At 44.8% G+C, this 25,881-nt stretch overlaps 1 protein-coding gene across 1 annotated transcript in view; it reads right to left on the bottom strand.

Moving 5' to 3' along the window:
* Positions 1-25,881, bottom strand: part of DCLRE1A (DNA cross-link repair 1A) — a 1,235,225-nt gene that overhangs the window by 472,386 nt on the left and 736,958 nt on the right. The gene's annotated exons all lie outside the window — the stretch shown is intronic.

The raw sequence follows: 25,881 nt of genomic DNA, 5'->3' as shown, positions 1-25,881 counted from the left end.
TGCCCCCCAAAAATCTTTTCTGAGGCAAGGAATTACAGGAAGAAGAGTTTCCAGGTCTTGGGAGTGCTGACACCAAAGGCTTTTAGGTACCACTGAAGTTTCCTCATATGCAGTCTGGCATATGGAATGAGTAGTATGCAAGATGCCATGAACCCCAGAGCTTGCAGGAATTTCCTTGCAGATAACTGGGGCCTGGTGGCTAGTTGAGAGAAGTAAGCTGTCAGGAAAATTTGTTTTTCTGGTGTAAGGAATGCCATCTGGGATGCTGTGTCCAGGCTTGCTCCCAGGAAGATCATCCTTTGGGTGGGCACGAGTTTGGATTTCTTTTCGTTGATTGTATACCCTAGGGAGGTTAGTAGGGTTTTTACAAAGGCCAGGTGCTTGAGCAGCTTTTCCTGGCTGTCTGCCTGAATAAGCCAGTCGTCTAAGTATGAGTAAATCTGGATACTTCTTTGTCTGCAAAAGGCAATGGTCGGAGCCATGGGAGCAGTGGATAAGCCAAAGGGAAGCCCAGAGAACTGAAAGTGTTGAGTTCCTGCCCTGAAACAGACAAATTTCCTGCATGATTCCCTGATAGGAATGTGGAGGTAGGCCTCTTAGATCTAGGGTGGCTAGCCAAGCGTCCTTGGAGAGAATGGGTAGCAGCTGCTGGAGGGTGAGCATTTTGAATTTTGGGATCACCAGGAAGGTGTTTAGAATGGATAGATCGAGGATGGGGTGCAGGGTGCCCTCTTTTCTGGGCTCCATAAAAAGTCTTGAGTACAAACCTTGGCCTATCTGTTCTGCAGGAACGTGCTCTACTGCCCTCATAGAAAGCAGGGAAAGGATTTGCTTGTGAGCCACTACCCACTGGTTTGGAGGTAGATCTGGGAACCCTTTTAGGGTTGAAAGGGTGTGGAAGGAAAATGTGCATCCTTGAGACACTATGTTCAGAACCCAGTGGTCATTGGTAATGGTGGTCCAGGTGCTTGCGTGAAAGGAGAATTTTCCTCCTAGAGGTAAGTGAAGGTGGGCAGAGGGAGGGGGTCTGGGAGGCGAGTCATTGTGAGTTCTTACCATAAGGGGGCGAGGCTTAGAACTCCTTGGTTTTGAAGTGGAGGTAGTCCACTGCTTAGATCTCTGCATTCCCTGTGGCTGCTGTCTGGGGGGTCTGGTTCCCCAGGGCCTAGGCTGGACTGGCTTGGAAGAAGCAAGAAATGGCCAGTGTTTGGTGGGACAATGCCTGCTGAACCTGGGTGGCTGTACCTGTAAGAAATCCTTAACTGCTTGTATAGAGTTTGCTTTTTCTGCCATCTTTAAAACCTCTTCTGCCTTAGTGCCAAATAAGTTATCTTTGTGCAAGGGAGCATCCAACAATTTAGATTTGACATAGTCTGCCAGGGGCTGTTCCTTAAGCCATGCATGCCTTCTACTGACAGATCCAGTGACTGCTGCTCTGCAAGAAGCTTCTAGGGTGTCATAACCACAGTGCAAGGTGCGTTTAGTTACTTGACTTGCAGAATGCATTAACTCTTGTAATTCTTTATATTCTGCCCAAGCAGGAAAGGAAGACATTTTTGTTTGTTAGCATATGGAAGTGACAATTTAGAGCCCTGATAGCAAGAGTAGCTGAGGTGTATAATTTTTGATCCCATCTGTCTAGTGCTCGGGAATCCCTATCAGAGGGGGTGGGATTCTTAGCAGAGATTGCTTTAATCCCTTTAGGCCCTTGAGAAATTTCCTCAGGGTCAGCAGTAAGATTTTTAAAAAGAAATTTGTCTGAGTCAGGGACTCTATAGTACCTGTCTGATTTTCTGGGCGCAGGAAGTATGGTATCAGGAGTCTAGCTGGATTCCAGGAAAAAATACAGTTGTGTACACTTACCATAAATGTAGATGTTTGAGTGTATTCACTGTTGCAGTCATCACATTTAGGTTATCCTGCCAGAGGTAGCCCTAAGTCGGCTCGAATACCAGAGGCTTAGTATTTCTGCGTTGGTTGCTGTCGCTTCAGGACTGACATCAGGTCATCATGGGTTTAAAAACAGGCAGCCGACGCCATTACATCAGTTTTTCTTGCCCCAAATGTCAGGAGCCCCAAATAGGGAGCCACTTTATGGTGTAAAAACAAATACCAATAGCCTTGTAAGGGGTTAGAAAGAGAAATAGAGAAAGACAAGAGGGCTGGAGGGTGGGAAACCAGGACTGTAACAGTGAATACACTCGAACATCTACATTTATGGTAAGTGTACACAACTGTACTACGTTCTTCGTGTTTCACTGTTGCAGTCATCACACTTGGGTTGATTCCCAAAGCTGAATGGCTGGAGGCAGTCAAGAAGAGTTTGGGCTGGCTAGTTGTCTCTGAAAAGCTTTCAGCAGTGTGATATTTGAAGAGGTGTTGCGGTGGTGGCTTTTACAGCATATGAATAGATACAAAAGGCTATCAGTATTTATTTGGTTAATTCAAAGCACTTGAGAGCATGGCCTTCATGTAATTCATATTTCTTTGATGTCATTTCTGAATTAGTAAAACAGTTCATTATTACACTTTTAAATGTTGTAGTCCACTTTCAAGAAAACCATTCACTTTACTTTTTAAGGTCTTGTATGGCTTGTAGGGAAGCAGTAGTAGTAGTTAGAGATGAGTTCTACTTGCTGTTAAATATGCAATACACATATGCAACAGGTATGGCATACTTTACTATGTTAAAATATGCTATTCATCAACATGCATCTCTGCATCCTTTAGCACAGCGAGCCCACAACAAGTCAAGGTCACTTTACACTCGTGCAACCGTACAACTTAGAGCTCACATTAACTGGTCTTCATTTGCCTAGGAGCTTCATAAATCAGCCTAAATTTGCACCAGCAAACTTAGGCAGACCATTTTAAGTTGTTCTGAGCCACATCTGTCAACTACAGTTCAAGAAAAGAGTTAACAAATTAAAAGGAATTTGTGAAACAGTTGATACTTGAAAGTTTTTAGGAAATCATTACAATTGGTAGAATTCACTAACATCAGTTTATCAGAAGCATGCATATGCAAGTCAGGTATGGCAAACATGAATTTCTTACAATGTTAAGTATAAGTGTAGTGGGAATGTTTAAGGTACCATTTTTAGCAGCCGAGTACATGTATGTTGACATTTTCTGACCTTCATACAGACTGCTGTTGCAAAGCCTACCCTGGATTTGGAAAAGCTAGGCAGGTGGTAATGCTTGAGGAAGGTATGAAAAGAACTCCAAGTAGCAGCTTCCAGAATGTTCCTGGTAGGAACTCCTCTGAGAAAGGCTGTAGAGGTTGAAGTTGCCCTAGTGGAATGCGTTCTGACCCCGAGGGGGTGGATTCCTATGGTGTTTGTAAAAATGGATACAGTGTGTTAGCTGGTGTGAATGACCCACGACATACCTCACTGGACTATGAAAAGAGACAGAGGAGCTCTCCGATCTTGTAGCCCAGGCAGGTATGACCCTACTCCCGAGTAGCATCCTGCCATCACCCAGAATGATACCACAGTACAAGGACAAAATGATTGACTTCAACAATTGGCTAAGCTTCTGGTGTCATTCTAAGGGGATCCAGTATTTGTCTGCCTGGGATGACATGATCAACAGACCACGATGCTTTGCCAGAGATGGCCTGCACCTGTCACCCTTGAGATTCCAGATACTGGCTAAGGCTCTTGCCACCCCTATAGTGCCTTTTTAGGCAAGGTTCAAATGACAAATTCACCACCGTAACAGATACAAGCAAGCAAAATCTGAAGGTAATGCTACTCAATAGTAGAAGTCTAAATCTCAAAATGCATTCACTTGAGGCACTCCTTAAACTGGAGGACATCAACATCTGTGCAGTGACAGGGACCTGGCTCAATGCTCCAGAGAGCACCCCTGCATTACCACGCTATACTTTATACCACACCTTTCGGCCACCAAACCTGAACCAAAACACTAAAGATGGAGGCGTGTCCATATTCATTAAGGATATCCACATCTCCAGGCTAGTTGCTCAGTATAATGCATCCGAGATTATCCATTTGCAACTAACTCTGGGCAAGACTGCAATCCAAATTGTAACTTGCTACAGATCCCCCACCATGCCACAGGATTCCCACTCCTCATTTCTTGATAAACTGGAAAATATTAGGGTACAACCTAACACCCTGATAATGGGCGATTTCAACTACCCCACCATTAACTGGGAAAACTACTTGTATACCAACATTTTTGTTCAACGTTTTCTGTAATTCATAGATTCCAACGCCTTGGATCAACTTACCCACTCCCCCATCAGGGGCAGCAATATACTAGACCTGGTCATTACCAACATGGGCGACTGGTGTTCCACATCAGAGGTCAATTCCTCGTTGGTCAGATCCGACCACAAGCTAATCACCTTAGACATCCACATCCCACCCCCACCCCCCATTAGGGACCCCACCGTAAAAAATTTCTCTAAAGCCAACTTCACGGTTCTTAAGACAGAAGTGGCAGACTTCACGGCTCCAATGCAGACAGACAATACAGATACGACTGCTGAATCCTATACAAATGCACTTTATAAGCATTTACACGAGTGCATGGATTGTGCTATCCATAACATAACCAAGATGCTATCCTCCAAACAAAGGAAGCCAATCTGCTGGTTCCCTGCCATAAACAAACTCTACAACAGAAGAAAGAAACTGTTGCAAAAAAGAGTAAAATCCCATGATTGGAGGAACTCCCTGGTCAGCCTCAGTAAGAAGCTGAGATCTCTCAAAATCCTCCAAAGCTAGTTACGAAAACAAAATTGCCACTGATTCTAAAGACAATCACAAAGCATTCTATAGCTATGTCAAGAATCTCAATGGCAACAGTCATATCTGCTCTGAGTTACAGCACAATGGCACTAAATATACAGAAACAACTGATATTGGCAACACCCTGGCAAATAGGTTCAGTGCTAACTTTATCCCCCTCCGCCCCCTATAGGGCCCATCTCTATACTGGAAGAATGCAAAATTCCTGTAATCACGGCTGCACAGGTAAAAACCACACTCTCCAAAGCCAAGAACACAGCATCCATGGGACCTGACAATATCCCAGGCTGTGTTCTACACGAACTACAGAATGAACTGGCAACCCACCTAAGCACCATGTTCAATCATAGCCTCACCTCAGGCTTTGTGCTCACTGAATGGTGCACAGCGATGGTTATCCCACTCCACAAAGGGGGAGCCACCATGGACCCCGGGAACTACCGCCCCATTAGCCTAATGAGCCTGGTCTGCAAGGCCATGGAACGTATCATCACAAAACTTATAAACAAAGACATTGGTAATCTCCAAACTCTGGACCCCACCTAGTTCGGGTTTGTTAAAGGCAGATCATGTCTCCTAAACCTGATAGACTTCTTTGAAGCAGTCACCAAAGCCTTAGACGAGGGTTAGGTGGTTTACACAGCCTATCTAGATCTTGCCAAGGTGTTTGACACCATCCCCCACTCTGGAATTATAGATAAACTCACTAAACTAGGTATAAATCCCTAGGTCACAGGATGGGTTGCCAACTGGCTCACTGACAGAACCCACACTGTGAAAGTAGCAGACTCCAAATCCGACTTCAGACCAGTGACAAGTGGAGTACCACAGAGTTCAGTCCTGGGTCCTCTCCTGTTTGGAATCTACTTTTCTGAAGTACAGGCTAACACAGAAGGTCTTTGGCTAACAAAGTTCGCAGATGACTGCAAACTAGAAGCTATAAATCGAAACTCCTAACGATGTGGACATCCTACAAAAGGGCCTCACTGAGACACGATGCCTGGTGTCAAAGCCAAGGCCTCAAGCTCAATGCCAAAAAGTGCATTGTCATCCCCTTTGGTAAAAACTCTGTACCCATGAGCTACCACATAAGTGGTAGTCTACTTAACACTGAAAGTGTGATACGAGACCTTGGGACACAGGTGGACAGTAGTCTCTCCTTTGATCATACCGCCATAGTAGTCAGGAAATCCCTCTATGTGGCACACCATTACAAAAGGTTTCTCATCCATGAAGAAAGAGGTCATTGTTCTCCTCTACTCGTCACTCATTAGACCCATACAGAGTACAACACCCCTTTTGGTATGTACCTCACAAAACATCTACAACAACTGGAACGGCTACAGAAATACCTCACAAAGAGGATTACTGGCCTCAAACAGATGTCCTACGCAGACAGTCTCAAAAAACTCCAGCTTTACTCAGTCACATATCAGCTACTCAGAGGCGATCTCTGCCTAACATACAGCTATGTCAAACCCAGAGCTGTTGGACATGCTCCACTTAAAGAAATCTCAATTCCTCCGAGCTACATGCTCTGGGGACCTAAACCTTGTCACCACAATAAACAGAACATGCTGGAGGGATAGATTCCTGTCCCAGAGACTTCCCATACTCTGGAACAAACTACCTATCTATATCAAATAGAGCTCCGCATTAGCATTCTTCAAGAAAAAATCTTGATGACTGGATGGGAAATCGGAAATTCACCCCAGGGATCACCTCTGTGGCTCTGCTCGACAAGGCACAGGAAAATAATTTTCTTGGGTGGCGAAAACCAGGGTACCTTTTTGGCTAGGCTTATATAGGCCCTAGGGCCAATAGCCTATTACCTACCTATGAACCAACCTATGAACTTGTCACTGGTCAGATCTCCTGAAAGGCTTAGTCCTATCCAGGAAGAATCTGAGTTGTCTGTGCACATCTAAGCAGTGCAGGATCCTTTCCCCCTTATTTTGGGGATTAGGGGAAAAGGTGGGCAAATGGATAGATTGGTTGAGAGCCACACTGGACACCACTTTAGGCATAAAAGTAGGGTTAGTCCTGAGGGAGACCCTGTCAGCATGAAAAATAATGAAGGGTTTCACAGCCCTAAGTGCTTGTAGCTCAGACACTCTTCTAGCTGAAGTGATGGCCAGAAGCAAGGCTGTTTTCCAAGAAAGGAATTGTAACTCTGCTGATGCTGCAGGCTCAAATGGGGTAGCGTGAGCTTTTCCAACACAAAATTAAAGTTCCAAGCAGGGGTGGGGGCTCTTCTTGGTGGCCTTAAGTTGTTAGCCCCTCTCAGGAACTGTTTGATGAGAGGGTGAGAGAAGCGAGGTGGCTCAGTGCCATAATGAGCAGAGATGGCAGAGGCATGGATCTTAGTGGAAGAAGACAGGCCTCTGTGGAGTAGATCTGCTAGGTAATCCAGGATGAGAGGTAAGGAGGGTTGTGCTGTATCCGCTCCTTTAGACTAAATCCAGGAACAGTACCTTTTCCACTTATCAGCATGATTTCCTTGTACTGGATCTTCTGGCTTCACGTATGACATCCAGTACCTGCTTGCTTAGGCTGGCCACTGGAGGAGAATTCAACGAATAAGCCAGGCTGCAAGGTTCAGGGTCTGCAACTGTGGATGGAAGATCTGTCCCTCCTGCTGAGTCAGGAGGGTTGGGACCTGAGGTAGGTTCCATAATGGCACTGGTGACAGACTGTGCAGTAGTGGGTACTAGTGTTGGCATAGACAGTCTGGGGCAATCAGGATTGCCCTTTGTCTTTCCTGCCTTATCTTGAGTAGTAATCTTGAGTAGTACTCTTGTAAGAAGAGGCAGAGGGGGGATGCATAGAGGTTTGCCTACTGGAAGGATAGGGCATCCACTTTCCAGGCCTTGCTGTGAGGTAACCTGGTGCAGAATTTGATGAGCTGATGGATGTAGGGGGAGGCAAATAGGTCCACCTTTGGAGTACTCCATTTCTGGGTCAGAAGGTTGAAGGTGTTGTGGTGTAAATGCCACTCGTGTGGGCCTAGAAGATTTCTGCTTAAGCTGTCTGCCAGAGAGGTTTGCTTGCCTGGCAGGAATTGAGCTTGCAGGTGAATATGCATGGCTGAGGCAGTGTTCCACAGGGTCATGGCTAGCCTGCAGAGTGGATAAGAGTGGGTTCCCCCCTAATTGTTGATGTACTACAACACTGTGGTGTAGTCGGTTTTTATTAGAAGGGGCCCTGGTAAATGTAGAGATCTGAAAGCTGTCAGAGCGTGCTGGACTGCTAGCATCTCTTTTTGGTTGATGTACAGATGAATTTGGTTTGGGCTCCAGTGGCCCAGAATGCCGTCTAGATGTGCACCCCAGGCATAGTCTGATGAGTCTGTGGTTAGGGTCTGGGTGGCGTCAGGTTGTGTAAAGGGAAGTCCCTTGTTGTGGTTACATGCTGCTGCCCACCAAAGAAACTCTTTCTTTAGACAAGGTATTATAGGTATGATAGTTTCCAGGTCCTGAGAATGCTGGCACCAAAGACATTTTAAGTACCATTAAAGTTTCCTCATATGCAGTCTGGCATATGGAATTAGCAGAATGCAAGAGGCCATAAACCCTAGAGCCTGTAGGATTTTCCTTGAGGATAGCTGGGTTCTGACGGCCATTTGAGCGAAGTGGCCTGTCAGATAGGCTTGTTTTTTTTGGAGTAAGCAATGCCATCTGGGATGCTGTGTCCAAGCCTGCTCCCAGGAATACAATTTTTTTTGACTGGGGACTAGTTTGGATTTCTTTTCGTTGATAGTGTACCCCACGGAGGCTAGCAGGTCCTTTACAAATGTCAGGTGCTGCATCAACTTTTCCTGTCTACCTGAATCAGGCAATCATACAAGTAAGGGTAAATCTGAATATTTTCTGTCTGCAATAGGCAATGGCTGGAGCCAGGCATTTTGTGAAAACTGTGGGAGAGTGGATATGCCAAAGGGAAGTGCAGAGAACTGATAATGAATAGATCCTGCCCTGAAACATGTATATTTCTTGCATGAGTCCCTGACTGGGATGTGCAGATAGGCCTCCTTTAGGTCTAGGGTGGCTAGCCAGGCATCTTTGGTCAGCATAGGGAGAAGCTGCTGTAGGGTAAGCATTTTGAATTTTGGTAAAACCAGGAAGGTGTTTAGAATGGAGAGATCTAAGATTGGGCGCCAGGTGCCCTCTTTTCAGGGTACCAGGAAAAGTCTGGAATAAAAACCTTGGCCTATCTGTTCTGCAGGAACAGGCTGAATAGCCCTTATGGAGAGCAGGGACTGAACTTGGTTTTGTGCCTCTGCCCACTGCTTTGGAGGAAGGTCTGGGAACCCTTTTGGGGTTGGCAGCGTGTGGAAATAAAATGTATACCCCTGGGATACTATGTTGACACCCCATTGGTAGTTTGTGATAGAGGTCCAGTTTTTTGCATGGTGGGCCTAGGGGCACGAGCAATTGGGCAGAGGTGAGGAGTGGAATTGAGAGGTCATTGTGAATTCTTTCCATAAGGGGGTGGCTTAGCACTCCCTCTTCTAGAAGTGGAGGTACTCCATTGTTTAGATCCCTGCATACCCAAAGACTGTAATCTAGGGGAGGTCCATTTCCCCTGGGTCTAGTTTGAGATGGCCTTGAGGGGGCTGGAAAGGACCAATGTTTCGAGGGGCAATGTCTACTGAATCTTGGAGGCTGCACTTGCAAATAACCTTTGACTGTCTGCATAGACTTAGCCTTTTCGTCCATCTTTTTTAAAACTTCTTCTGCTTTGGTGCCAAACAGATTGTCCTTGTTCAGAGGAGCGTCCAATAACTTTAATTTGACATGGTCTGGCAAGGTCTGCTCCTTAAGCCAGGCATGCCTTCTAAGTACAGAACCTGTGACTGTTGCCCTGCAAGATGCTTCACATCAAACCCACATTGCAGGGTATGCTTAGTGACTTGCCTTGCAGAACGCATAAGCTCCTGTAATTCTTTATTTTCTGCACAATCAAGAAATGCTGGTATTTCAGCATGTGGAACTGACAATTCAATCCTCTAATTGCAAGAGTTGCAGAGGTGTATACTTTTTTACCCTATCTATCTAAAGCTCAAGAATCCCTGTCCGAAGGGGTGGGATTCTTAGCTGTAGTAGCTTTTATTCCTTTAGGTCCTTGGGAGATGGACCTCTGGGTCAGCAGTAGAATTTTTGAAGAGAAATTTTGAGAGTCAGGGACTCTATAGTACCTGTCAGGCTTCCTTGGACCAGGGGGTAAAATATCAGGAGTTAGACTGTATTCCATAAAGACATCATCCACAACATCCAGAACAGGAGGGATAGTCAAGGGTCTGTGTTGTGGTAAGTCTAAAAATTCCCTGAGCCTCTTTTTGGACTGAGGATAATCCTGGCATTCCCATTGGAAATGCTCTCTCAATGTATGTAGGGTTTCACCAAAATAAAAATCCTCTGGAGGAGAGGCTGAAGGAACTGATTCCTCTGCATATGAATCCTCATAGGCACGTCTTCATATTCAGAAACCTCAAAGTTGGACTCTTGGTCAGATAAAGCTGCTGGGTATAAGTCTTTTTCTTTTAGCAGGGGAAGGTTGCCTTCCCCTAATCAGCATGATCAGGTCTTCTGCCATTTTAAGCATCTGAGACTGTCGCAAGGAAGCAGACGCTCGAGTTTGGGTCGTTTTTAGGAGTAGCTCGTACTCTTGGCCTTAGAAAAGTACAGTTTTGTACCTACCATAAATGTAGATGTTCGAGTGTTCACCCTGCTGCAGTCATCACACTTGGGTTATCCTGTCGCCAGGCGGTCCCGCAGTCGGCCGGAATTCCAAAGTCTTGGTCCGGCGTCGGTTGCTGTCGCTTCTTCCCTGACGTCAGTGTGCCAGGGGTATATATATAATGCATCCGATGCCATTTTCTTCAGTTTTTCTTGCCCCAGATGTCAGGTGCCCCCTAAAAGGTGGTCAGTAATTAGTACCAAATTAAGTAATTTTTGCACAAACACAAAATCCCTCCAGCTATAAGCAAATACATCAGGAAGGTATTGTAGAGATTTAGCCAGTTATATCAGAGGGGATGGAGGGAGGGTAACCTGGACTGCAGCAGGGTGAACACTCGAACATCTACATTTATGGTAGGTACAAAACTGTACTATGTTCATCGTGTTACCCTGCTGCAGTCATCACACTTGGGTAGAATCCCAAAGCTATGGATGGGTGGAGGAGTTATAGATGGTTAGAGGAGGCTAGAAGGCCCTGCAGAACTGCAGTGGCGAAGCCAGCCCTAGTCAGAGTAAAGTGGTAAGTGATCGTGTTTGGTAAAGGTGTGTACTGAACTCAAAGTTGCAGCTTCCAAAATCTCCTTGGTTGGAACCCCCCTGAGGAAGGCTGTAGATGTAGCTGTTGCCCTGGTAGAGTGGGGCCTAATGGTAGCAGGAACTGGTTTTCCATGATGGGTATAGCAAAAACAAATGCAATGTCCTATCCATTTGGAAATGATTTGTTTTTATATAGCCTTCCCTTGTGAAGCTGTAGCATAGGATACAAAGAGCTGGTCAGATTTCCTGAAAGCCTTAGTTTTATCCAAGTAGTAACGAAGTTGCCTGTGAATGTCCAAGGTATGCAGGAGTCTTTCTCTTTTGTTCTGTGGGTTTGGGAAGAAGATGGGTAAGTGAATGGTTTGATTTAAAGACACACTGGAAACCACCTTAGGCATGAAGGAAGTATTAGTTCGTAGAGAAACTCTGTCTTGATGGAAAATGAGGAAAGGTTCCACTGCCATTAGTGCCTGCAGCTCTGAGACTCTTCTAGCTGAAGTTATTGCTAGCAGCAGAGCAGTCTTCCATGATAGGAACTGTAGATCTGCAGAGAAAGTTGGTTCAACGGGAGGTAGCATAAGTTTTTCCAGAACAAAATTTAGATCCCATGTTGGTGTAGGTGATCTCCTGGTGGGCCTAATGTTTTTTGCCCCTCTGAGGAACTGCCTTAGAGGTGGATGCGAAAATAAGGATGGTTCCGTGTTGTAGTGGGCTGAAATAGCTGATGCATGGATTTTAATGGAAGAAAAAGAAAGTCCTTTGTGCAACATCTCAGTTAAATACTGTAGAATCTGAGGCATGTGAGGCTGAAGTGTGTTTTGGCCTTTAGCTTGGTCCCAGGCACAAAACCTTTTCCATTTGTCCGAATAGACCTTCCTGGTGCTGGGCCTCCTAGCTTCCAGAATAACATCCATAACTGCTTGGGAAAGAGGAGCTGGATGGATGTTTAGGTGATTTGCCTTGCAGCCAGATTTAAGGTTTTTAGCTGGCTGTGAAGAATCTGATTGTTTTGCTGTGTGAGCAAATGGACAATTTGTGGTAAAATCCAAGGTGGGCCCTGGGCCATATTCCTCAATAGTGGATACCAGTGCTGGCGTGGCCAGTCTGGGGCTATGAGTATCAGTCGTGGTCTCTCCTTTCTGACTTCCAGAAGCACCTTTGTGAGGAGAGGCAATGGAGGGAAGGCATATACTGTCAGGTTTTTCCAACTGAATGAGAGTGCGTCCACTTTCCAAGCTTGATGGTGAAGTGTCCTTGTACAAAATTTTGTTAGCTGATAATTTTGAGGACTGGCAAACAGGTCTATGTCTGGAAGGCCCCATTTTTGAGTTATCACTGCAAATACTTGTGGATCCAGTTTCCACTCATGGGGATCCATGATGTTTCTGCTGAGGTCGTCTGCCAATGTGTTCTTTTTTCCTGGCAGGAATTGAGCTTGTAACTGAACATGGTAAGCCAGAGCTCTGTTCCACAAGGTCATTGCTTGCCTGCATAGAGGGTAGGAGTGTGGATGTAATAGATTCTTGAAAGCTGTCAGAGCATTCTGTACAGCTAGCATCTCCTTTTGATTGATGTGCATATTCCTTTAATCTGCAGTCCATATGCCTTGTACGCACTGTCCTGCCATGTGTGCCCCCCAGGCGTTGTCATAGTTTGCCTGGCTGGGGGCAAGGTGAAAGGCTGACCCTTGTTGAGGTGACATGCCAGTGACCACCATAGAAACTCCTGTTGTAGGCAGGGAATGAGAGATATCATTGTGTCCAAGCTGTGGCTGTGTTGAGACCATATGCTTTTTAGGTACCACTGTAATTTCCTCATATGCAGCTTTGCAAATGGTATTAGCAGTATGCAAGATGCCATGAAGCCCAAGGTCTGCAGAATTTTTCTTGCAGGTAGTTGGGTCTTTGTTGCCATTGTTTTGAAATATAGAGTCAGTTGTAGTTGTTTGCCTGGCGTCAGATAAGCCTTTTGGGCCGTTGTATTCAAGCTGGCACCCAGACATGTCATATTTTGTGAGGGTACTAGTTTTGATTTCTTTTTGTTTACTGTGTACCCCAGGCAACTTAAAAGATGTTTTACAAAAACCAGATGCTGTAAGAGGATGTCCTTGCTTTCTGCTTGGATGAGGCAGTCGTCCAGGTCTGGGTATATCTGAATTCCTCTTTGTCTGCAGTATGCAATTACTGGTGCCAGGCATTTTGTGCAGACCCTGGGCACAGTAGATAAGCCATAAGGGCAGTGCAGAGAATTGGTAATGGGTTGAAACTGCAATGAAACAGAGGTATCTTCTGCAACTTTGTCTGATAGGGACATGCAGGTATGCCTCCATGAGGTCCAATGTTACTAGCCATGCTTTCTTGCCTAACATGGGAAGAAGCTGCTGTAGTGTTAGCATCTTGAATTTGGGTACTTGTAAGAAGGTGTTTAGAATAGAAAGGTCCAGAATTGGTCTCCAAGCATTGTCCTTTCTGGGCACTAGAAAGAATCTTGAGTAAAATCCTTGGCCTTGCTCCCGTGTAGGTACCAGTTGAATGGCTCTCATGTCCATGAGAGCTGTAATTTGTTTTTGTGCCTCTGCCCATTGATTTTGTGGCAGGTTTGGCATTCCTCTTTTCATTGGCAAGGTGTGAAAATGGAATCTGTATTCTTGTGAAATTATGTCTAGGACCCATTTGTCCTTTGTGACAATGTGCCAGTTGTCTGAAAAAAGTGTGAGTTTTCCTCCCAAGGGGGCTGCCAAGAGAGTGTTGCTTGGCCAGATGAGGTGCAAGTCATTGAGTTTGCCTTCTGGTAGTTTGGGACCTGTCTTCTCCTCCCTTCTGTGCTGCAGTGCCCCATTGTCGAGGTTTGTACTGGGCTTGTGGTTGTCCTCTGCCTCTTGGACGTCTGTATTTACCCCTCTGCAGCCTGTCAGTAGCTGGAAAGGACCAATTTTTTGTTGGCCAATTTCTGCTGAAGCGAGGGGGCTGTACCCGAAGGAAATCTTTGACTGTCTGCATAGATTTTGCCTTATCCTCCATTTTCTTTAAGACTTCTTCTGCTTTAACTCCAAAAAGAACATCCTGCTGTAAGGGAGCATCTAGAAGCTTTGCTTTAACACGATCAGGCAGAGTTTGTTCCTTTAACCACGCATGCCTACATATAACGGTCCCAGTGACAGCTGCTCTGCAGGAAGCCTCCAAAGAATCAAACCCACATTGTAAAGTAGGTTTGCCCACCTGTTCAGTTGCATGCAACAGATCCTGCATTTCTTTCAATTCAGACTGTTGAGGGAGTGTGCTCATTTTTTGTTTTAACTGAGACATTAGAAATTGCTGATATTTTAGCATGTGAAACTGTCAGTTTAGTGCCCTCATAGCTAGGGTGGCTGAGGTGTAAACCTTTTTCCCCCACCTGTCTAGTGCTCTGGAGTCCCTTTCAGAGGGTACAGGATTTTTTGCCATGGAAGCCTTAGCCCCTTTGGGACCCTGGGAGATAGTCTCTGGCTCAGCAACATCTGGATCAGGAACAGGACTTTTATAAAGAAATTTGTGGGAATCAGGCACTCTATAGTATCTGTCAGGTTTGGCCGGAGCAGGAGGCAGAGAATCTGGGTTCAAACTGGATTCTAAGTAAACATCATCCACAATGTCTAAAACTGGGGGGATGGCAAGTGGTCTGTGCTGTGGGAGTAACAGAAACTCTCTGAGCCTTTTCTTTGAGTCAGAGTAGTCCTGACCTTCCCAGTGAATATGTTCCCTCACAGTGTGTAAAGTTTCCCCAAAAGAGTAGTCTTCAGGAGGAGAAGCTGAGGGAATAGAATCCTCAGCATCAGAATCTTCATAAGGGGAGAAGGAATAATCTTGGCCCTCAGAGGAGCCTGAGGAAACAGACACTTGTTCAGAGGAGGCATAATCTTCCTCTTGTCTAGGCCTTTTGTTGGGAGGGGGTTGGGAACCCCTGATTAAAGAGATCAAATCTTCAGCCATTTTGAGCATCTGTTTCTTAGGCATGGGGCATTGAACAGGGGACTGAAGTGCAGTCTTTTTAGGTTTAATAAGAGTCTTAATCTTAGGATACGTTTTTTTGGTGAGCGTCGGTCTGAAGACGCCTTCAGAAACCGAAGGTGTTTCTGCAGGACCGACATCTTTTTCAGCAGTGTCGTCGGTAGGGGCTAAACAAAATGGCTGCGTTGGCCTAGTACTTTCCGCCAAAAGTTCAGAAGCGGTCTCGGGTTCCAGATCTGTGGTAGTCAGGGGCTGCGTCGGAGCCTCAGTGAAGACCAGTGAACCAGAGACCGGACCAGCCGAGGCCTCGGAGTCTGGCTTGGGTCTTGGCTGCCTGTCCTTATCCTTGCGTTTTTTGTGCACGCCGGTAGTTGGTTGCTCCGACGGCATAGTGTAGTTAAATTTTCTACCGAAGTAGTGTCATGCGAAATCAAAGCGTCTTTTTATAGTACGCTTATTAAACCTAGCACAAAAACGACAACTAGTGACGTCGTGGTCTGGGCCTAGGCAAGGTATGCAGTAAGAATGAAAATCCTTATGAGGTATTTGCTTCCCATAAGAAATACAATTGTTAACTTTTTCTGACATCGGTCTGAGGCAGGAAAAGTTTCCCCAACGGGGTACTTAGCTTTATTGAAGACTTCGGATCTGAAATTCGACTTTGAAAATCTCAGGAGTCGGCCGACCGGCACTTGCGAACTGCTTCTGCTTCGGGCACCGTGCGGCAAGAAAGACTGAAGAAAATGGCGTCGGATGCATTATATATACCCCTGGTGCACTGATGTCAGGGAAGAAGTGACAGCAACCGACGCCGGACCAAGACTTTGGAATTTCGGCCGACTGCGGGACCGCCTGACGACAGGATAACCCAAGTGTGATGACTGCAGCACGGTAATACGATGAACATCTCTGTAGTTTTAGAAAGAACTGAAGATGCGAAAGAAGTCATTGGTTTGTGTCGAATATCGGTAATGGGAAGAAATTCCAAAGAAGCCAGTGCCTACACAGTGGCTCCAGACCCATCCAAGGTAGAGACATCCACAGGTTCCATAGTCAAAGAAGAGTCTCGCGGCATACCGGACTCCAAACGGGTCTCAGTAGAGGCTTGCGAATCCATCAAAGCGGGCATCAGGGGCTGAAAAAGCACGTCACTGAGTACTGGTGAACTGGCGACTAGCTTAACGGAAGCACTGTCGGCAGTTTTCGGTCTGTCTGTTATCCTTACATCTTTTTAAGTAGATCATTAGTCAGATGGCTTACCGAAGCCATTTCGGAATACGGAGATCGAGAACGAAAGTATTTAGCTACAATAAAGGTCCAACGACTAATAGTTCGGGCGTTGAACAAGGCACAAAACTGACAGTGAGGTACATCGTAGTATGGGCCTAAACAGATGACGCAGTGAGAATGGAAAACATGGTGTGGTATTTGCTTTCCACAGGCGAGACAATTTTTTACTTTTTCTGACACTGGTTAGAGCAAGAAAAAAGGATCCCCAACGGGGTACTTAGCTTTAGAAGACTTCAGGATGATTCAATTTCGGAAACGAAAACTCAGGTAACAGCCAACTGGCACTCATGTGAACTGCTTCTGCTTCAGGCTCCTCGGCAATCAAGACTGGTGTCATGGCGTCGGTTGCCTATTTTTATACCCCTGATGACCTGACGTTAGTCCTGAAGCGACAACAACCGACGCAGAAATACTAAGCCTCTGGTATTCGGGCCGACTGAGGGCTACCCCTGGCAGGATAACCCAAGTGTGATGACTGCAACAGTAAAACACAAAGAACATCATCTTCCACAACATCTAGGACTGAGGGGGGGGGGGATGGCCAAGGGTCTGTGTTGTGGAAGATCTAGGAATTTCCTGAGTCTCTCTTTAGACTGAGGGTAGTCTTGACTCTCCCACTGGAAATGCTCCCTTAAGGTATGCAGGGTTTCTCCAAAGGAAACATAGTCTGGGGGGGAGGTTGAAAGGATGGAATCCTCTGCATCAGAATCCTCATAAGTAGAAAGGGGTTGCATGTCTTCATATTCAGAAGCATCAGAGTCATCTGATATTGTTCAGACAAAACTAGAGGGGACAGATCTCTTTTCCTTTTGGAGGGGGTAGTTTGGCTTCCCCTGATCAGCATGATAAGGTCTTCTGCCATTTTAAGCATTTGAGACTGAGGCAAGGAAACAGGTGCCTGAGATTGGGTCATTGGTTTCATGGATGTGGTTTGTACCCTAGGCCTAAAAAACTCAGTAGTTTTCGAAAGAACGGTAGTCGCGAAAGAAGATGTTGGTTTGTGTCGAGAATCAGTAGTGCGAAAGCCTTCCTCAGAAGCTGGTGCCTGCTCAGTGGCTCCAGACCTATCCAAGGTAGAGATGACCGCAGGATCCTTAGTCAAAGAAAAGTTATGCAGCATACCTGACTCCGAAAGGATCTCGGTAGTGGCCTGCGAATCCACAGAAGCTGGCATCAGGGGCTGTGAAAGCGCCTCACTGAGGACCGGAGAGCTGACGACTGGCTTAAGGGAAGCATCATCGGTAGGTTGGGGACCTGAGTGGTCTGTCTCTGTCTTTATCTTTACATTTTTTTGGAAGATCCGCTGTCAGATGGCTTACCGAAGACTAAGCAAAAATATCTGGCTACAATAAGAGCCTGACAATGGGTAGTTCTGGCATTGAACAAAGCACAGAAGCGGCAATGGGGGACGTCATTGTCTGGGCCTAAACAAGTGACGCAGTAAGAATGGAAGTCTCGGTGTGGTATTTGCCTTCCACAGGCGAGACAATTATTAATTTTTTCTGACATTGGTTAGTGCAAGAAAAAAGGATCCCCAACAGGGTACTTCGCTATAGAAGACCAACTTCAACTCAGTAAACGAAACTCCGGCAGCGGCCGACCGGCACTCGTGCGAACTGTTTCTGCCTCGGGCTCCACGGCAAGAAAGACTGATGTAATGGCGTCGGCTGCCTTACTTTATACTACTGACGACCTGACATTAGTCCTGAAGCGACAGCAACTGATGCAGAAATACTACGCCTCTGGTATTTGGGCCGCCTGAGGGCTACACTGGGATAACCCAAATGTGATGACTGCAACAGTGAAACACGAAGAACATCTGCCAGACATACAGTGAAGGATGTTAAGTGCAGATCAGGAGATAACAGGGTTTGAACTACACCCTCTCTGGTGCGATGAGACCATGCCCAACCCTTGAAGCCATATGAGGCAATACTTATGAAACTTCTTGATTTTCACGGTTGACTTACTAATGGAGCTGTTTTAGCTTTTGTACTCATTGGTATTGCTACTTTATTTATGTCTTTGAAAAGCTTTCAGCAGTGTGATATTTGAAGAGGTGTTGCAGTGGTGGCTTTTACAGCATACGAATAGATACAAAAGGCTATCAGTATTTATTTGGTTAAATCAAAGCACTTGAGAGCATGGCCTTCATGTAATTCATATTTCTTTGATGTTGTCATTTCTGAATTAGTAAAACAGTTCATTACTACACTTTTAAATGTTGTTGTAGTCCACTTTCAAGAAAACCATTCACTTTGACTTGGGAGAGTGGCCTAATGGTTAAGGTGTTTGCCTTACAAACACAAAGTGCAGGGTTTGAGTCTCACAAGGGATAATTGGCTAAGCTTAAAATGGCTCGCAAGGGCAGTTAGCTTAGTACTAATCTATGAACCTTTACTTTTTAAGGTCTTGTATGGCTTGTAGGGAAGCAGCAGTAGTAGTAGTTAGAGACGAGTTCTACTTGTTGTTAAATATGCAATACACATATGCAACAGGTATGGCATACTTTACTATGTTAAAATATGCTATTCATCAACATGCATCTCTGCACCCTTTAGCACAGCGAGCCCACAACAAGTCAAGGTCACTTTACACTCGTGCAATGGTACAACTTAGTGCTCACATCAACTGGTCTTCATTTGCCTAGGAGCTTCATAAATCAGCCTAAATTTGCACCAGCAAACTTAGGCAGACCATTTTAAGTTGTTCTGAGCCACATTTGTCAACTACAGTTCAAGAAAAGAGTTAACAAATTAAAAGGAATTTGTGAAACAGTTGATACTTGAAAGTTTTTAGGAAATCATTACAATTGGTAGAATTCACTAACATCAGTTTATCAGAAGCATGCATATGCAAGTCAGGTATGGCAAACATGAATTTCTTACAATGTTAAGAATAAGTGTAGTGGGAATGTTTAAGGTACCATTTTTAGCAGCAGAGTACATGTATGTTGACATTTTCTGACCTTCACACAGAGTTAAAGAGAAGTACAGCATGATTATATTAAAACTACATATATGAATACTGGCCGAAAACAGTGCTATTTTATTTAATTTTTCCCACAGTGGCTAAAGTACACTTTTGCCATGTCTAGTGCGTGTGGTGTCCTGTGTAAATCAGGTCCAACTGTGGCCATACATGACATGCTTTTGGGTTACAGCATGCTGCAGCATCAGGGAATCAAGACACTGGAGAAATCATCATGCATTCTAATGAATGCTCACAGGACACAGGAAATGTCTGTTTCGGAAAGAGTGCAGAGGCAGGCAAATCCAGAGCTTATTTAAATAATCCTATCTTGGTTTATGGTTTACCGTGGAGATGACTGGTAAGAGATGTTTTATTTGAATTTATATTTTATTTTTTACCACTGTTTTTCACCGTAGAAAGGAAGGGACAGCTTGTAGACAGGAAAATTTACTTTGAGTTATATTTAGTTGTTTTATCTTTAATTTTCACTGCTGGTTGTTGGAAAGGGATAGGTTTTAGACTGCAAGCTCTAGCCATCCCAAGGACCTAGTCAGCTACAACTTCACGCAGACTGCAGAGAGGACAATCCAGAGCTTATCTAAACAATCCTATCTTGGTTTGCGATTTATTGACCTTTACTGTTAACAAGAAGTGCAACTTGGAGTGATAGTGAGCACGTGACGTAAAAGAATTACAGCTTTTGTCTGACTTTCAGAACTTGTATAGTCAGAAAGTACAGTTTTGTACCTACCATAAATGTAGATGTTAGAGTGTCTTCACTGCTGCAGTCATTACACTTGGGTTATCTTGCTGTCAGGCGGTCCCGCAGTCAGCCAGAGTTCCAATGTCTTGGTCCGGCATCAGTTGCCGTCGCTTCTTCCCTGATGTCAGTGCGCCAGGGGTATATTAGATGCAGCTGATGCCATTTTCTTCAGTTTTTCTTGCCCCAGATGTCAGGTGCCCCCAAATAGATAGGCTATACATAATGGTAATAAAACATGCAAAAAAGGTAAACAACAAAACCTTCAGTTACCATCAAATACACCACATAGGTAGTATAGGGTTGAAAGGTATAGATAAGTCCCAGCTAAGCTAGACGGGATGGCAGGTGGGTAACCTTGACTGCAGCAGTGAAGACACTAACATCCACATTTAAGGTAGGTACAAAACTGTACTATGTTCATAGTGTTTCACTGCTGCAGTCATTACACTTGGGTTGAATCCCAAAGCGGAGTTAGGGTGGCTGGTTCTATAGAGGATTTGGGGTGGCTATGAGGCCCTGCAGAACTGCAGTGGCAAAGCCAGCTCTGGATCTAGAATAAAGAGGCAAGTGATAATACTCAGTAAAGATGTGCACTGAACTCCAAGTTGCAACCTCCAATATATCTTTGGTAGGTACACTTCTAAGGCAGTTGAAGTGACTGTTGCCCTGGTGGAATGTGGTCTAATGTTGGTAGGTAGAGGATTCCCATGTTATGTGTAGCAGAACCGAATACACAGTGTCCTATCCACTTAGAAATGGTCTGCTTTGAAATAGCCTTTCCCTGTGATCATGCAGCATATGCTACAAACAATTGCTCAGTTTTTCTGAAAGCTTTTGTTTTGTCCAAATAGAAACATAATTGTCTGTGTATGTCCAAGGAATGCAGAAGCCTCTCCCCTTTATTCTGGGGATTTGGATAAAAAGTTGGCAAATGAATAGTTTGGTTAAGAGCCACACTGGGTACCACCTTAGGCATAAATTAAGTTTTTTTTCTTAAAGAAACCCTGTCTTGGTGAAAAATGATAAAAGGCTCCACTGCCATTAGTGCCTGTAACTCAGACTCTTCTTGCTGAGGTTACTGCCAGAAGCAGAGCACTTTTCCATGATATATTTTAATTCTGCTGAATTGGCTGGCTCAAAAGTTAGTTTTTCCAAGACAAAATTGAGGTCCCAAGTTGGTGCTCTCCGGGGTGGTCTTATGTCTTTAGCCCCTCTGAGGTACTGTTTTAGCAATGGATGAGAGAAAATAGGAGGATCTGTGTTGTAATGAGCAGAGATGGCAGAAGCGTGGATCTTAATGGATGAAAAGGATAGTCCTTTGTCCAGCATCTCAGTCAAGTATTGTAGTATCTGAGGAATATTTGGGACAAGAGGGTCAAAGCATTGAGCCTGGTTCCAGGCACAGAATTTCTTCCACTTTTCTGAATAAGATTTCCTGGTGCTAGGCCTCCAAAATGACATCCATAACAGCTTTAGAGGAGTGTTGTCTGACTAATGAATCTGCCATGCAGCCAGGTTTAAAGTTTAGAGAGGACTGTGCAGGATCTGATTGTCTTGAGTCAGAAGGTGCAGAGTTTGAGGTAAAATCCATGGTGGACCTTGAGCCAAGTTCTTTAAGATTGGGTACCAGTGCTGGCGTGGTCAGTCTGGGGCAATCAGGATCATCTGTGGTTTCTCTTGTCTGGCTTTTAGGAGTACTTTTGAAAGGAGAGGCAGTGGTGGGAAGGCATAAACTTTTAGGCTTTTCCAGCTGAACGAGAGAGCATCCACTTTCCATGCTTGTGTGTGATAAGTCCTTGTGCAGTATTTTTGTAGTTGGCAATTCTTTGGGGGTGGCAAAAAGATCTATGTCTGGGCACCCCCATTTCTGCGTTACCATGCTGAATACTTGTGGATTTAATTTCCACTCGTGAGGATCCATGATGTTTCTGCTTAAGTCGTCTGCCAGCGTATTTTTCTCTCCTGGCAGGAATTGTGCCTGCAGATGAACCTGATAGGTTACAGCTGTGTTCCACAAGCTCATGGCTTGTCTGCATAGGGGATACGAATGAGTGCCCCCTTGCTTATGTACCACATAACTGTAGTGTTGTCTGTCTTTAATAAAATTTGTCCTGGATGCAGAAGGTCCTTGAAAGCTGTTAGGGTATTTTGTACAGCCAACATCTCTTTTTGATTGATGTGAAGATGCATTTGGTCTGTGGTCCATTTGCCCTGAATACATTTTCCTGCCATGTATGCTCCCCAGGCATAATCCGAAGCATCTGTTGTTAGTCTCTGCCTGGCTGTGGGTAGAGAGAAAGGCTGTCCCTTGTTGAGGTGACATGCCTGTGCCCACCATCGAAACTCCTGTTGTAGGCAGGGAATTAGAGGTATTACTGCTTCCAAACTGTGGCAGTGTTGAGTCCAAACACTTTTTAGGTACCATTGTAATTTCCTCATATGCAGTCTGGCATATGGAATTAGAAGTATGTAAGATGCCATGAATCCCAAGGCCTGCAGAATTTCTCTTGCAGGGAGTTGTTTTTTTTTGTTCCCATCAATTGAAAGTACTGAGTCAGTTGTCCTTGCTTGTCCCCCTAGGGGAGCTGCCAAAAGGAAAGAGTTTGGCATTTGAAGGGGGAAGTCATTGGGACTGTTTCCTGTAAGGTTGTGACTTGTCTTCACCTCCTTTTGGGGTTGTTGCACCCCACTGTCGTGGTCTGTAAGAGCCTTGGGGCTGAGATCTGCCTCTTGGGCGTCTGTATCTGCCTCTTTGTAGTCTGTCTGACACTGGAAAGGACCAATTTTTTGAAGGCCAATTTCTACTAAATCGAGGTGGCTGTACCTGTAAGAAATCCTTCACTGTTTGCATAGATTTTGCCTTATCCTCCATTTTCTTTAATACCAATTCTGCCTTAACACCAAATAGAAAATCCTGCTGTAAAGGAGCATCCAATAATTTAGCCTTAACATGATCAGGTAAAGCTTGTTCTTTTAACCAAGCATGTCTTCGAATGACAGACCCTGTAACTGCTGCTCTACAGGAGGCCTCTAATGAATCAAAACCACATTGCAGAGTATGTTTTCCCACTTGTTCAGCATTTCCTTATAATCAGGACCTTCTGGGCTTGTAAGCATTTTCTGTTTTAACTGAGACATTAAATATTGTTGGTATTTAAGCATGTGGAACTGGCAATTTAAAGCTCTCACTGCTAAAGTTGCAGAAGTGTAAACTTTCTTCCCCCATCTGTCTAATGCTCTAGAATCCCTGTCAGAGGAACTGGATTCTTATCCGTGGAAGCCTTTACCACTTTGGGGCCCTGGGAAATAGTCTCTGGATCAGCAGCAGGGTTTTTATAAAGAAATTTGTGAGAGTCAGGGACTCTGTAGTACCTGTCTGGCTTGACTGGTGCAGTGGGCAAAGAATCAGGATTTAAACTGGATTCAGAGAACACATCATCCACAATATCTAACACTGGTGGAATAGCCAGGGGTCTGTGTTGAGGTAATAAAAGAAAGTCTGAGCCTTTTCTTGGATTCGGGAGTAATCCTGGCCCTCCCAATGGAAATGCTCCCTCATGGAATGTAAAGTTTCCCCAAAAGAATAATCCTCAGGAGAAGAAGCTGAAGGAATAGATTCTTCTGATTCCTCATAGGGGGGTAAAGAGGATCCATGGTCCTAAGAGGAATCAGATGAGATGGAAACCTAGGACCGAGGAATCATAGTCTGTATCCTGCCTAGGCCTTTTATCAGGAGGGAGATGGAAACTCCTGATCAGAGTAATTAAGTCTTCGGCCATTTTAAGCATTTGATTTTTAGGCATGGAGGCCTGTCCAGGTGAATGCTGTCCTTGATTCTTTGTCTTTAATGGAGCTTTAGACTTGGCAGTAGTTTTTATGGAAAGCTGTGAAAGTCTGTAAACACCCTCAGAAGCCGATGCCTGCTCAGCGGCTCCGGACCCATCTGAAGGGTTAGTTTCCGTAGGCCCAACAACTTGAGTATCCTGAGGCCTAGACGTCTCCATGTGAGGGTTGGAGGCAGCCTGTGGCTCTGAGGTAGCGGGTGTCAGGGGCTGCGAAAGCGCCTCACTGAGAACCGGCGACTGGCCTAGAAGAGGCTTCATCGTCAGTTTTGGGCCTCTGATGCCTGTCCTTATCCTTGTCTTTGCATTTTTTGTGTGTTCCGGTCGGTTGTTCCGACAGCATGGTATAATTAAACCTTCGGCCAAAGTAATGGCGAGCAAAATCAAACCAACGTTTAATAGTGTGTTTGTTAAATCTAGCACAAAACTGACAACTAGTGACGTTGTGGTCTTGGCCTAGGCATGGAATACAGTAAGAATGAAAATCCTTATGAGGTATTTGTTTCCCACAAGAAATATAATTATTAACTTTTACTGACATCGGTCTGAGGCAAGAAAAAGTTTCCCCAACGGGGTACTTAGCTTTATAGAAGACTTTGGTTCTGAAATTCGAATTGAAAATCTCAGGAGTTGGCCGACCGGCACTTGCGAACTGCTTTTGCTTCGGGCATCGCACGGCAAGAAAGACTGGAGAAAATGGCATCGGCTGCATCTAATATACCCCTGGCGCACTGACGTCAGGGAAGAAGCGACAACAACTGACGCTGGACCAAGACTTTGGAACTCTGGCCGACTGCGGGACCGCCTGATGGCAGGATAACCAAGTGTAATGACTGCAGCAGTGAAACATGATGAATTTCAACTTTACTGTACTTGCTTTAGTATTTAGTTGTACATTGTTGCGTGATTTTTCTCATAGAATTTGATTTAAGTTCTCTAAGTTCTGTGGTTACTAATTCTGATTATTCTTTTCTTTTATAATTTTTTATTCATTTGAAGCTGAATATGGAATCCTTAAATGAATATGCCATTAATTTGTTAAAGCACAAATATTTGCACAGTATAATAAATGCTATGCACATTTAAAGGTTAACACCTGATAACAATGATGATCTATGTTCCTCTTGTAAAAAGCTGGAAGATTTGCTTACCATTATTAGAACTAAATCTAGACTTGCTGATGAAGATTGCACTTGGGCAACTGGCACGGCTTGGAGAAAGTACAGTTGTGTACACTTACCATAAATGTAGATGTTCGAGTGTATTCACTGTTGCAGTCATCACCTGTGGGTTATCCCTGCTGTGGTAGCCCTCGGCCGGCCCAAATTCCAGAGTCAATGTTTCTGTGCACCGGCTGCTGTCGCCTGTAGTCTGACAATCGTCAGTACTATAAAGCAAGGCAGCCAATATCATTACATCAGTTTTTCTTGCCCTAACCCATCAGGTGCACAAGGGAAAAGAGAGAAGTGGTCCTGCTGGCTAACAGCTGCCCTGGGAAGCATGTGTCCCCTAGGGGAAGATATGAAAAGGGGGATGGAGGGAGGGAAAAGTACAGTTTTGTACCTACCATAAATGTAGATGTTCGAGTGCTAATACAGCTGCAGTAATCACATATGGGTTCTCTGCCATCAGGCGGTCCCTCGGTCGGCCGAATTCCAAAGTCTAGGTCCGGCGTCGGTTGTTGTCCCTTCTTTCCTGACGTCAGTGCGACAGGGGTATATAAGACACGGCCGACGCCATATTCTTCAGTCTTTCTTGCCCCAGATGTCAGGTGCCCCCAGAAGGAAGGCAATACATAAATTATATATATATATATATATATATATATATATATATATATATATATATATATAAATATACATTCAAGCAATGCAATGTAATCAAAAAACAGTAGTTGCAAGCAAATACACCATAGGAAGATAACCCAAATTAGGTTGTAAGAGGAGATGTTAGCCACTAGTCCTT

This window comes from Protopterus annectens, chromosome 14.part0 (genome assembly GCF_019279795.1).
Source record: "Protopterus annectens isolate FY-2018-M chromosome 14.part0, PAN1.0, whole genome shotgun sequence".
In the NCBI taxonomy this organism is placed as follows: Eukaryota; Metazoa; Chordata; order Ceratodontiformes; family Protopteridae; genus Protopterus; species Protopterus annectens.
Note: the sequence above shows the minus strand (reverse complement) of the source record. Positions and strands in the feature narration are given on the sequence as shown.